Below are 14,024 nucleotides of genomic sequence, written 5' to 3' on the forward strand. Positions count from 1 at the left end.
CTATCTTTCTTATAGGCAGCAGAAGGCAAAAGCCCACAAACCCAGCAATCTGTCAAGTTGGTAGTGGCGTGCGCATGGTGCAAAGTCTTAATGAAAACATTATCTTTATAACTTTTTCTTAACATTCTTTCACCATAATCAACAGTAATCATATTGTGTTCAGGAACGGCAGTGGGTGTGGGTGCAAACACATGAACGGGGTAAGCTTTATCCAAGAAAAACAATATTCCAAGAGTCACTATAAAGGCAATCAGAATAATAATGATAACCACGATCTTTCCTTTTCGGGGAAGGGCCAACCAGGGGGAATCAGGCACAGATCTTGGAGGAGCCGCAAAGGGCTGCTCCTCATCAGGAATGGGGCGTCCAAAAGGATACATTCTGAATAATCTTTCAAAATATCAAAAATCAAAAAATAAAAATCACACTTCTACTAGAAAAAAAAATAGTCCCAGACAATCCTCAACCGGCCAGAGGGGTTCTTCAACCCTTAAAAAGGGATCTTCTCCCTGTGTCCTTCAAAGCCTCACAGGCAGGCTTTTACCGTCCATACCTAATTCCAACGTCACTGTTCAACAATTTGGAAACAAGGGAAGCACTTAATTCGGGCCCCGCACCACTCTATAGTCTCATAGCACACAATCTTCGGCTAAACACCAGGGCTCTTACAAGTCCATCCCTACCACTAAATCTTCTTATTCAGAAAGTCCACTAAGCCCTTCTTCCAGTGTTTAGTCCATCATTTTTCAGCACAGTGACTTATTTTCTCCGGGGCCGCAAATTGTAGCGAGTGCTCCCTGGCACTTCGGGGTCAGTGAACAAAACAGGTGTATCTGTGGCAGACGCTGGACTTTCTGATGTCTCTTCACTAGTAGCAAAAGGAGTAGTAGAGCTCACTGAATTCTCTATTCCGCTTCGCTCTTCTCCAATCAGTGAAGCATCCGAGAAAGGAGCATACCTCGGTATAGACTCATGCTCTTCATCAGCGATGCCATCCTGTACTCATTTGTCATAGGGCAACGGGAGCGGGACTCTCTTCACATGTGAGGCATGCGTCCACGCCTTCCTTCCGTCGATCCGAAGTGCCGTACGCGTGGTGAGGAGCACCTGGCGCGGCTCCGACCACCTTGGCTCCAGACAAGACTTCCGCTGATATCTTCTTACAACCACCCAGTCCCCTGGGTGGATGGAGTGTCCAGGCCCCTCCGGCAACGGCTTCAGAGTGTCTGCTACCTGCTGATGAATAGAACAAAGATCTTTAGTCAAAGCATACAGATAATCTGTCAACAAAGGGTATGGCACTTCAGAAAAACATTTAGGCCTGGGCACTCCCCAGATATTGGCCGGACGGCCGAATACCACTTCGTGGGGGGAGACGCCCATTTTTGCATTTACAGTGACTCTCGTTGAAAGCAAAGCTAAGGGAAGGGCATCTGGCCAACGGAGACCTGTACTCTCACATATTTTGGCCATCTTTAGCTTGAGCGTGCCGTTAAACCGCTCCACAAGTCCTGCTGCCTGAGGATGTAAGGCTGAATGGAATTTTTGAGAAATTTGTAAACCTTTACATATTTGCTTCACTAATTCTGCATTAAAAGACGTGCCATTATCACTCCAGATCACCCTAGGTAATCCGAAATGGGAAAAATACTCCTTTATCAACATTTTTGCGGTAGAAATGGCCGTGCAATCTTTCGTAGCGTACGCCTCCACCCACCTACTAAAGGCACATACGACTACAAGGACATACTTCAAGTTATTGACCCTTTCCATTTCGATGTAATCCATCTGAATCACCTCGAAAGGGAAAGAGGGGGGTGCAAAATTTCCAGTTGGGACAGGAGTACCCTTTCCAGGATTGTGTCTCAAACACACCATGCACTGACGAACCAAGTGAGTGGCCACTTTAGAGATATTTTTATTGCTCCACACTGGGTCTAACAATTTACAGATGCCCTTTGCACTAACATTGGCAGGCCCGTGCGTCATCGTCACTACTGGAAGAACATACGCATTCGGAAGCAACCATCGTCTCTTATCTGTCACATCTGTCCAACATTCATCCGCATCCAATCGTCCCTGCCCATCCTTCCATGCTCTCAATTCCTCTTCTGTCGCTTTGCCCTGTATGTTCTTGACACTCTGTACAGTGTCTGCGAACATATGAACATCTGGGACCCATCTAGCTGGTCCTGCCACAAACATTCGTGGTCATTTTTCTCTAGCAGTTTCTTTTGCTGTTTCATCAGCGAAAGCATTGCCTCGTCCTACATCATCCACTATTGTCTTGTGTGCGCTGCATTTTATTACAGCCAGTCTTTTGGGTAGTGTCAGTGCCGTTAACAGTCGTAATATCAGTGGGCCATGTTGTATGCGTTGTCCGTGAGAGGTCAGGAATCCCCGTTCTGCCCAAAGTCGCCCATAATTATGAGCCACGCCAAAGGCGTATTGGCTGTCAGTATAAATGTTCATGTCCAGCCCCTCACTCAATTCACATGCTCTCAGTAAGGCTACAATCTCAGCAGCTTGGGCAGAATTGTAAGGTATCCTAGAGGTCTCCACTACCGTCTGTAATGTTGTTATTGCATATGCTGCTGTCGATGTACCGTCTGGTAATTTAAAACAGGACCCATCCACATACAACTCCCCGTCTGGTTCGTCCAAGGGCCTGTCTGTCAGATCCACCCTCCCCTTTGTCTCCTCTTCTGTCCTAAACAGACAGTCATGTATGTCATCGTCGTTTGTATCTGTATCTGTGGGGATAGGTAACAATGTGGCAGGATTCAGTGTAGCGCACCTTTTGATCGTAACATGGGGTGCAAAAAGAGTCATCTCATAACCCGTAAGACGAGCACTAGTTAAGTGCTGCGTCTGTGTTCTATTCAACAAAATGTCCACAGCATGCGGTACCATGACTGTGAGATCTGATCCCAGTACGAGCCCTGCCGACTGTCTTATAGAAACCGCAGCAGCCGCCGTGGCTCTCAGACAGCTCGGCAGCGCTCTTGCCACATTATCGAGCATTGCAGAGAAGTAAGCACAAGGTCTCTGCTTCCCCCCAAAACACTGAGTTAAGACAGACAACGCGCAACCTTCCGCCTCATGTACGTAAAGGACAAAAGGCTTCTGGTAATCAGGTGTCCCAAGAACTGGCGCAGAACATAAAGCCGTTTTTAGTGACTCAAACGCTTCTTGACATGCGGGGGTCCAGGGTAGGGGCTCGCGCACTTCCTTGGTAGTCAGATACAATAGGGGTTTTGTTAGTAACGCATAGTTAGGTATCCACTGGCGACAATACGATGTTATGCCCAGGAACGCGCGCACCTCTCGCTGCGTGTTAGGTACCTGCATGTTAGTGATCGCTTTTATGCGCTCTGGCGTCAATCTCCTCCCCACTTTCGAAAGGAGGTGACCGAGGTAGGTGACCTCCGTTCAACAGTATTGAAATTTCGGAAGGGACACTTTATGCCCTCTTTTAGCCAAATGGTGGAGCAATTTCACAGTAGCATCCCGACAACCCTTTTCGTCGTCCGATGCTATCAGGATATCATCCACATACTGCAACATGACGTTGCCAGGTGGAAGTTCCAGTTCATCCAATTGTGCCTTCAATGCTTGACTATAGATGCTCGGACTCTCAGTGTACCCCTGAGGAATTCTCTTAAAGCGGAAGCTGCGGCCAGCCAATGAGAATCCGAAGACATACCGGCTCTCTTCATGTACTGGGATACTGAAGAAAGCATTTTTCAAGTCTAGGACAGAGAAATATTTAGCAGAGGGGGGAATCATGGTCAATATTGTGGTAATGTCTGAGACCACCGGGTACTGTGGCTCCACTACCCTATTTACGTGACGCAAATCAATCACAAATCTGTAAACATCAGGTGTATTATCAGTAGCCTCAGGTGACCGTCTTTTAAGGATAGGTAAAATAGGGCTGTTTCATATATTTGAATCAGTCTCTTCCACTACACCAGACCGTATTAAATCTTGTATTATTTGTAACAGGGCCTTCTCCCCCTCCCTAGGAATCCTGTACTGTGGAACTCTGGGCAATTTCGCTCCCACCTTCACTCTTATGGTCACCGGGGCAATATCCATTTTACCTACATCTGTATCATTGACAGCCCACAAGCTGTCGGGTATGCCTTGGAATTCAGGTGGTAATGGGTCATCTTTCGAAAAACACTGTAATGGGCGGGCGACATTCGGGCCCAAAGTAATGTACACACCGTCTGGAGAACAATAGATGGTGGCGTGCAACCTTTTCAATAAATCTAGGCCCAACAAATTTTCCCCACAATTGGATGTCAATAGAAACGGTGAATCAACAGTGAAAGGGCCAATCGTCAACGTGAGATTTTTAGAAATGGGGCTAATCACCAGAGTTCCTGCGAAACCCACGGAGATATTATTCTTGCCAGACAGAGCCGCCCCTGGGACCCGAGAACGAGCCACTGAACTTTTCATTGCACCCGTATCCACTAGAAATTTTTGTTGAGACCCCATTAAGTCAGCTTCGACATAAGGTCCCCTCTGATCAACTTCCATAAGTACTGGTCCCATGCTCTGTCCTACGCTGTCCTAGTTGTGGGAAAACCCTGTCAAATCGTCCACTGAATAATCATCGTTATAGTACTGACCACCGCCCCTCTGCAACTGTTGTCTGTCTGCACCACTGTCAAAGTAATTTCCTCCCGGTCTCCCGCCTCCTTCTGACCGCGCAGCCTGTCTCCTAAAATCACCACTACCTCGTCCTCGTCCTCTTCCTGGTCCGCCGCCCGACTGAAGCAGTGGGCAATCCCGCCACCAATGCCCCTCCTGCTTACACTTTGCGCACTGATTCGGTCCCAGCCTTTCCCTACTCTCACCTCTCCCAAAGCCTCCTCCCCGACTCGGCGCTGCACCCCTTCCTCTGCCTCTAGCCACTTTCTGCAACAAAACTCTTGTCTTTAGATCCTTAGCCTTCTTTTCCTGCTTGTCCTTACTTTCATTTTCTCTGTGCTCATAATACTGTGCCATGCTGAGAATACCCGAAGGAGAGGACGTTGTCCACGTGCTCTCCGACGCTTGCAATCTTGCTGATATTTCAGGCAATAAGTTCACGACAAACCTATTAACAAATAGCCGTAACCCCCCATCTTGTGACACATCTTGCCCACTAAAATCTATGAACGTTTCCTCAAACCTCGTAAAGAAGTCCGAGACTGCCTCATCCTTCTTCTGCTTACATGCCGTCAACTTGTCCCAATCTACCTTTTTCGGGGGAATGAGAGAATGCATATATTTTATTATGCGCCCTGGTAAAGCTAAGATCTCGGCCTTCGGCTTCTCCCCTGGCTTACGCTCCTTGTCCCAATCCTGCAACTCCTGCCATGTACCTCCCAACTCTTCCGTATGATCAGTACCTTTCACTTGCCGCCACACATCAACCGGGACCAAAAGCCCGAAAAACAATTCAACATCAGCCAACGTCATCACAGTGGAAGACGCCGCTTCTGTAAGCTCTTTGTAATAGACAGTCGGATTCTTTCTAGAATCCGGTAGCTGAGCCTTCAATGATAATACCTCACTTCTCTTCCATGGCGTATACACCCATTGCTCCTGAAAATGCGCATCTATCCTGTTCCTGGTGACAGCCTTCGTTACTGGATCTAGCAACTCGAGGACCTCGGGATGGAAAATAGGGTGCACCTCGCGCATTGGGTGGAGACCTGGGAAATGGGGTGCGCCGGCAGAGGGTAATTCATTCCGGTATTGTAATAGTGCACGTAAACTACTCATCACTTCTTTCACCCCTGTATTCGTTCTGTAGGCTCCAGCCTGTATATCTCGTAAAACCGCTGGAGCCACACCTCCATACCCCTGCTCCCATAGCGGTATCAATACATTTGACATGTGCCACAAAGCGTGCTGCTGCATCAAAGGCTCAAAATCCTTCATAGTGGACCAAATATCTTCAAACGAATAAATATTATTCCTGGCCCACTGACATGCCTGATTAGCCACCATACTCTTTTCATCTAAACCAACTGTAGAACGCGTAAGCAACTTCCGTACCTGCGAGAGTAATCCGCTACCTGCGCCTCGACTCGGCGTTAGCATCTCCTGACTGGGGGTGGTACTAGCTGAAACACTAGGGAGTGCCAAAGAAAATTGGGAGGGTGCAGGTGAAGTGGTCTGGAGTAAGGAAACGAGGGGTGTCGAGGGCGAGGATTGTTGGGGAGCACTGGCTGAAGGACCCGGAACTCCGCTAGCGGGGGCTGGAATTGGCAAGGAGGGATACAAGGGCTGTGGGGCATAAGGGGGAGGGGGTCGGGTATTCAAAATGTCTTCCATCTCATCCGGGTCGTCCTCTCGCACTACATAACTTTTATTTTCTTTCAACCTACAAAGTCTATCTGCACGCTCCATACTTAGCGCGTTCTCATTTCCAACCTGCTCTCTCGCCTTCTGCGCCATAGTCTGGGTGGACTTTTTATACGCCTCTTTCTCATCCCGCAGCTTGCGTTTCCTGGCCTCTTTCTGCCACACTCGCAAAGAATCGAACATACTCTGACGACTACGCCTAGCAAACAGTTTGTCTTGCAAGTAGTCCAACTTAGCCTCATCGAAAGAACCCGTCAAAGGCCATTGTAAATCCACATTATCAGCAGTGTACCGGTGCCACAAAGTGCCAAACAAAATCAGGACCAGTCCATGTTTGACATACATATCAAAGCTCGGAGTCCCTTCAGGGGGTGCAGGTTGGCTCTCGGCCAGTCTAGTATCTGAGGGTCGACAACAGCATCCAAAACATCGTAACTTACTAAAACACGGCATCACTACTTCGGTGTAAAAGAAACACTTCTCCACAGACTACGTTACTTTAAGTCTCTAGCTCGAGCTCGTTCACACACGCATACAGACATACATCAAAAACCACACATGCACATATATATAATACCTTCAAACACGTGTTACCAAATGGGACAAGGCCCGTCGACCAAGTCCTGGGGAACCTGGACTCTACCGCAGACCGAACAGTACACTAACCGTTCTGAGGACGGGGAACAGATCCGCCCCCCGTGCGGCACTATGGATCACTGCGCACTTTACCGCGGGAAACCCAGATCTCACCTCCACTGAACCACCACACTCGGAGTTCAGGGTAAGCACCGGAGTCTGCCCACAATGAGCCACGCCTTCACCACAGTACCACCCGGTCGGATCGCTACAAACAATTACATCTAAATACGTCCCCAACCTCGTCAAGTCTGTCAGAGCACCAACTCGTACTCTGAGTTCCCCGGAGCACACTAGCCCCAGGAGCACACCGGCTCCTCAAACCACTGGAGACACCCTAGTCTCCCGGAACACTCCCGTTCCTTAAACAATCACAGGTGGACCACTCACCTTCCGTAGGCGGCACCGACCTCTACCGTTCTCCACCTCCGGCTGCCAGGACCAACACGGTCAGCTTCAAGTTCCGCCTTCTGGACCCCGGCGTAAGATCCGAACCGGGACCTCTCCCGATCAGCAGGGTGGGGCAGCGCTGCGAGAACCAAGCTCGGCATCAGATGGGTACCCGGGCCCACCGTGCCGACCAGCGGGTCCCCGGTCTTCTGCTACCCACTTACGTGTGAGAAAGATCCTTATCGCGGGGTCCCTATTCGGGCGCCATCTGATAAGCGTGGCTCAAATCCACCCGAGTGACTTACCGCACTCACCTATAGTCGCTATATAGGAAGTCAGCTGGACAGTGGAGAAGAATAAACAAAAGTCTTTATTAGGCCAAACAACACTCATATGAGAGGGCCCTATCCGACCTCACTCCTAGGAGTGCGAACGAGAGGACTGACTCTCCGCATCACAGCAATACATTATAATGCAATACAGTAAAAAGGGGTACGCCCCTTGTGGAAAGTTACCGAGCCTCGGACCAGTGAACAATGCTCTCATACAGCAGGCATCTGCACCTGCAAGGGATACATCATTATCTCTACTCAAGGCCATGGAGCTAGGCTTCGGCGTCTCTGGGCATGAGAACATTACTGATAAAGAGACTTGTTAGTTTCGGCCACAGTAAGCCGAGAAACGAAAACTGCTGTCTTAGTGAATTTCTGTATTCCTGCGGGGGGGCATATGAGCGAGCAGGGCCCGCAGGCACAGAGGGATACACAAAATGGTAGCACACAGGCTAAGCTAAGAAACTAATATGGTCACACATACATTTGAATATAAGTAAGGAGCAAGTAAAATAATTCAGCATAAGTGCATATACGAACTTCATCAGTTAGCCATATGATGCTAACTCACACATCAGCAATGGGTAATTAGGGTATCGAAAAGTGAATTCTATCAAGTTAAAGGGGAATCAAGCAGTTTTAAAAACGACAGAGCAGGTTTACACTGTACAAAATTCATATTTTTCAATAATGAGAGAATAAACCTTTTCCTAGCTTCTTGATACAGGGGACAGGAAATCATAAAGTGCATAGTGTCTTGCTGCGAGAAATCATCACATTTACATGGGGCAGCATCTTTAGGTCTACTCCACCCTTCCACATCCCAGAGTATTGTGTGTATCTGGTTAAACCGAAATGTCGTCAATAGCCATCTATGAAAAGAGTTTGTGCAATAGACAAATAAAGTGGCATTGCTACTGACTGGGTAACCAGAACATGTCCCCTAACCTGTGGTTTACACATTTCTGCATCTTCCCGATCTGCTTCCCTTAATTTTGTAAAATTGTTTTTCACCCACTCAAGGTCTGCTTTGCAAAGAGATTCTGGATGAGAAAAGATCTCTGGACGCCCCAGAGTCCTTGCTACTGATTTTATATACGATAACCACCGGATTTTATGCATGTTATCAAGCTTAATGCAGTCCTTTAAGATATTATGATTTAGGGAGAGGTTTTGGTTTAACCAGATTTTAATCCATAGCAGCATTGGGGCAAGATTTATTATATCTGCTAAATAACCAATCCCCAATTCTAGATGTACAGAGTGGGTGGCCGTGGATTGAGGGAGGCCAAGGAGCGACCTCAGAAATTTATTTTCTTCAATTTGTATCGGATCGGGAATAATGTACCCCCATATTGAAGCACCATACCTAGCGATGGAGATAGTCTTAGCTTTATAGATTTTAAGAAGTGCCTGACAAGGTTTTCCCCCCAGCCTTCTGGCAAAACCTAACACTGCCGCTGACGAATTTCTCACAGAATTTACCTTCATTGACAGTTGAGGTGACCAAGATCCCTTATCGTCAAAAACGACTCCCAGATAAGTAAATACCCTCACACTAGAGATTTCCTCCCCGCCACAAAAGAAGGACCTAACTTTGTTCTTCAAAGGCCCCAAAGACATAACATGCGATTTACTGTTATTAACTACCAAGTCCAGATTTTTCAAAAAGGCCCCAAAAGATTCCAATAATTTTTGAAGGCCCAGTGGTGTTCTGGCTAACAGAACCGCATCGTCCGCGTATAGGAGGACCGGAACCGGTATTCCCCCCATACGCGGAGTGTCAGGGGTCGCAGTGGACAGGTTTACTTCCAGAGAATTTATGTACAATGTAAATAACATAGGGGCCAAAATGCAGCCCTGCCGCACCCCTCTTCCCGATTTAAAACTGGATGTACATTTCCCCTCAGAAGTCATCCTGATTGAAGCTTTAAGATCCCTGTGTATCTCCGCCAAGAAGTACACAAGGGAGCGGTCAAGTCCCAGATCCAGGAGCAAAGTCCACAGCTTTGACCTGTTGACTAAATCAAAAGCTGTGGACAGATCCATAAATCCCAAATAAATGGAACCCTTGACAGCCTTGGTGTACTTAGCAGTTATTAGGTATAAATTCAAACATTGATCCTCAGTGCCCCTCCCCGCCCTAAAGCTATATTGGGCATCAGACAGAATGTTATTATCTATAGCCCACCCTGTTATCCTTGCCAGAATTACCTTCCCGAGAATTTTAATTGAGGAATCTAGCAAGGAAATAGGCCTACAGCATCTGGGGTCAGACCTTTGGCCCTTCTTAAATACTGGAATTATTGTTGATAGGGACCAGGATTTAGGAAGACCAACTTGAGCCGAGGCATTAAAAACGTTGGTCAAAATGTTAGCCCAGTATAGTGGGTTTGCTTTATTCATGTCAGAAGGAAGTCCGTCTGGCCCTGGGGCTTTTCGGCTAGCAGATTCCTCTATTACCTTTACAACTTCATACACAGAGAATCTTATGGGAGAAATAGAAGAGTCTGACACTGGGGCCACAAAGGGTTCCAACTCCAGATGACTGCCATAGATTTGCTCAAAATGGCTCAGCCAGTCCTCTTCTGCAATGTTTACTTCTAGAACTTCATTCTTACTGTCTGAAAAGAGGGGCTTTTTAACAATGGCCCAAAATTTGGCACTATCTTTTAAAGTTGCTGAGTCCATGAGCTCCTCCCAAGCATCCTGTTTAAGTGTTTTTTTCCTTTCCAGAACCGCTCTAGAATACTCTCTTCTGAGCTGGGCCACCAAAGTTTTGTTTCTAGGTCGCTCCTGAAGAGCTTTTTTCAGTCGATTGAGCGATTTAGTACATGAATGGTCAAACCAACCTACAACCTCTTTACTTTGTACTGGTCGACTTTTGGGAATAAGTTCTTGGGCCACTACGGAACAAACAATTTCATAAGAAGAGATTACTTGCTCCCCCGTTGAGTGTGGATCTCCACAAATGGTTAGGTCTCGAGCGGCCTTAGCAGTAATACAGTTAAAGAACTCCTCAGGCACTACCTTACTCCAGTTTAACCTCCTTCCCTGGTCTTTTGCTTTTACATCTGCCACCACCACAGTTGGGGGGATGCGTCCAAAAGTAGAAAACCGTTTACCAATTCTATGATCACCGGATTATGGTCGCTAAAACAAGAAAGTATGGCATTATAAAAAATAACATATTTTAATAGTCCAGAAGAAAGAAAGATATAATCAATTATAGATTCACAATCTCTCCCTCTGTATGTGGGGATACGCGATTTTTTATCAACAAACTCTGTTTCAAACAAATCATTGTTTTTAAAGAGTTTCTCTAATGCTTCCCCCTTACTAGAGTGTTCAAAATGTTGGGGGGATGTGAAATCTGGTCCATCAATATTGTTAAGTGAACAGTTTTGGTTGCATAAGTGGACATTAAAATCACCCAACAAAATTAATTGGAAAAAAGTGGTTTGCTTAGCACTATAAACATTTAAAAAATCTGACAACCATGCCAAATGAACATTCGGGAGGTCCCCACACTGAGAATTATAGCAATTGATTAGAATTAATTTGGTGTTGTTTGGAAGTTTTAATTCCAGAATTAAAAAATTGTTATTAGATGTACTATCTAGCCTACTTACTGAACCTCTCACATTCACAGAAACCAATAGCAGTAATCCCCCTTTGTCCCTCCCCGCCAATAATTTTTCAGCAGGTACAAAATAAGAGGTATACCCATCTACCCAGAAATCACAGTCTCTATCCCATGTCTCCTGGAGAGCCACAATGTCGTGTTGTTTCACTAGGCTTAATCAATTGGCATCATCTCTCTTTGAACGCAGGCCGGCGATGTTCCAGCTTAACATCTTTACCGTTACCCTTTTCACAATACTTGGCAACACAGGATGACAGTGAGAATCGGGAGGGGTCAAAGCAAGATGGTCCTGTGTAGCAGAGACCGAATCTATATGAAGTTCTCTCACACCTTCCAATTCATCCTCCTGTCAATCACATAGCTCCAGGGATGAAAGCAATTCAAATCTATTATGGGTAGGAATGTTAGGCCCATAATTAAACTGATTTACCCCCCCAGAGCCCTGGAACAGAACTGGTGTCTGCGCCCAGACGGGAGTACAAAGGTTCCTCCCCATGCCCGGCACAGAGTACTGAGTCTGAGCCATGGCCTGAGTGTGAGGGTATCTTCTTGCGGTAAATGGCGGTTTTTCTGCTAGATGATTATAGAAGAACCCTAGCGGACGCACCCCGATAGTATTGGCATCTTGCGTCAAAGAGGCGGCCCTTAATAGAACTGTAGCTACGTGTTGTGGGTGTCTAAAGTTAATAACTATACACTCCCCCTTACTGGTCTTCACAGAAGACCCGATCCAATTGGCCCTTCTCGTGGTAAGAATATCCTGGGCAAACTTACTGGGAAAGCCACAGTTCTTGCCTAACCAGGACACGGTCTTGTTTTTGAGCGCTTCATGCGATTCCTCATAAGAGGGTAGTGAATGTATGTCCAGTAGGGGAACATTTATTAACACAACCACGTAAGGTGAACATTCTGGTGGAAGGTTCATTGTTCTGCTTCTCTTAACAGGAATATTTCTGGATGAGCTAACGGGGCTTGTTGTGGTCACACCTGCTCCCCTGGCTTCTGTACTATTGACTGTTGCTATGGGATCAGTATTGGCAGGGTACCCTTTATCTAATTGCTGAGTTACCCCTCTAACTCCCTGCTCAACCGCTCCAGCTGCCCTCACCGTCTCTCTAGGAGTATCATCCCCTGGCAAATGCTTGGAAAGCAGCCCTCCTAGCCTCTTAACTTCTGTAGTAACACTATCAAGTTTACGCAAAAGAGGTTGGGCAAGCTGCTCAAGTTTAGCTTCGAGCAGTACTTCTAATGAATGAAGCAGTTGGGAAAATTGGTCAGGACTTAAGGGGCCTTTTTGGGCGGCAGTTTCTACAAACTCAGTACAGGGTACTTCTGAGTTAGTCTGCGTTCGTAGTTGTGAATGAGCGGGTATATCTACTTTCTTTTTTGTGTGCTTACTTCCCCTTTTAGTAAGATGTTTCCTACAATTACGAACAGGTCTAGCAGCAGGCTGTACTTCCTCATTATCATCACTTTCACTACGTCTTTCTTCCTCTGGGGGAACCACATGGACCTGGGCAGTAACTGTGTTAAGCGTTACAGTTTCCGAGTTTGGGGTGACCGACTCGGGAAGATTTCCAACAGGGAAAGGGGAAACTTGTAAATTAGTTGGTGATAAGTCTCTTCCCAGTGATGCCCTTCTATCGCTATTAATTAATTTTACTAACCATTTTCACCAGAAAATTATCTAATGGGCCCGTCCCAGGTGTAGCTTTCTTTGTGATACTTGGCATGATTAGTCCTAAACCTCAAATGACAAATACAAGTGCAATCTTAGCTAATCAACCTATCTTCATTAGATCACTTTACCGTCTTTACTGGGTTTTACAACAGACCAGAGGAAAGTGTACAAAATCGGCCAGGGAATATGGCCCTGCCCCTTCCTGTCTAGGACTGTCATGGACTGTCCCGCCCTTGTCCCGGGCTTCTCCCGGGCGCGCCCGCGCGCGTCCCGCGGGACGATGAGGTGACGACTCCTTTATGCGCCTCCCGGCGCTTCCTGAATGCGTGGGCGGCGTCCTTGCCACGAAGAGGCTGCTGGGGGTTGAAGTCACTGGCGCCCCCCGGCGGAGCCAAGCCCAACCAGGAGCACCACGTCAGGGAACTGGATGGCGGAGCCAAGCTCGGCCACAGACAACTCAGCGGGGCCAAGCCCGGCCGAAAAGCACCCAGCGGAGCAAAGCCCGGCCGCGTGCAGCAAGCGGTCAGCAAGTGGTCAGTAGATTAGCGCCACTCTTCCCCGGCCCCCAGACGGCGACAGCACCGTGCCCGCAGTAGGAGCCCCCCCGGGGCTTGCGCTCTACAGTGCCTTCAAAGCGGGCCCCTCCTGGCCCCCGCTCCTCCGTGTTTTGCGGCCTTGTCCACCTCTCTGCTGTGGCTGCTCCTGCCGGTGCAATCCCCAGCTCAGCTCCCCCGCCGCCACAGGGCTCAGGCCGCCGGAACTGCAGCAATCCAGCGAGGGCCGATGTAGATGGAGGGGGGGCAGCCGGGCACTCTGCCGCACCTCACGGTCGCCCCCCCCAATCACCGTCAGGCCAGACCAGGCCCTCTAGGCCAGTCCAATGGTAGGCCCCACAACAGCGGGCGATGGCCGCGGGCCGCTGCACCTCCCCCCCGCTGCGCTGTACCTGCAGTCAGGCTCCGGTCGCGGC

The sequence above is a fragment of the Lissotriton vulgaris genome, chromosome 7, assembly GCF_964263255.1.
Source record: "Lissotriton vulgaris chromosome 7, aLisVul1.2, whole genome shotgun sequence".
NCBI lineage: Eukaryota > Metazoa > Chordata > Amphibia > Caudata > Salamandridae > Lissotriton > Lissotriton vulgaris.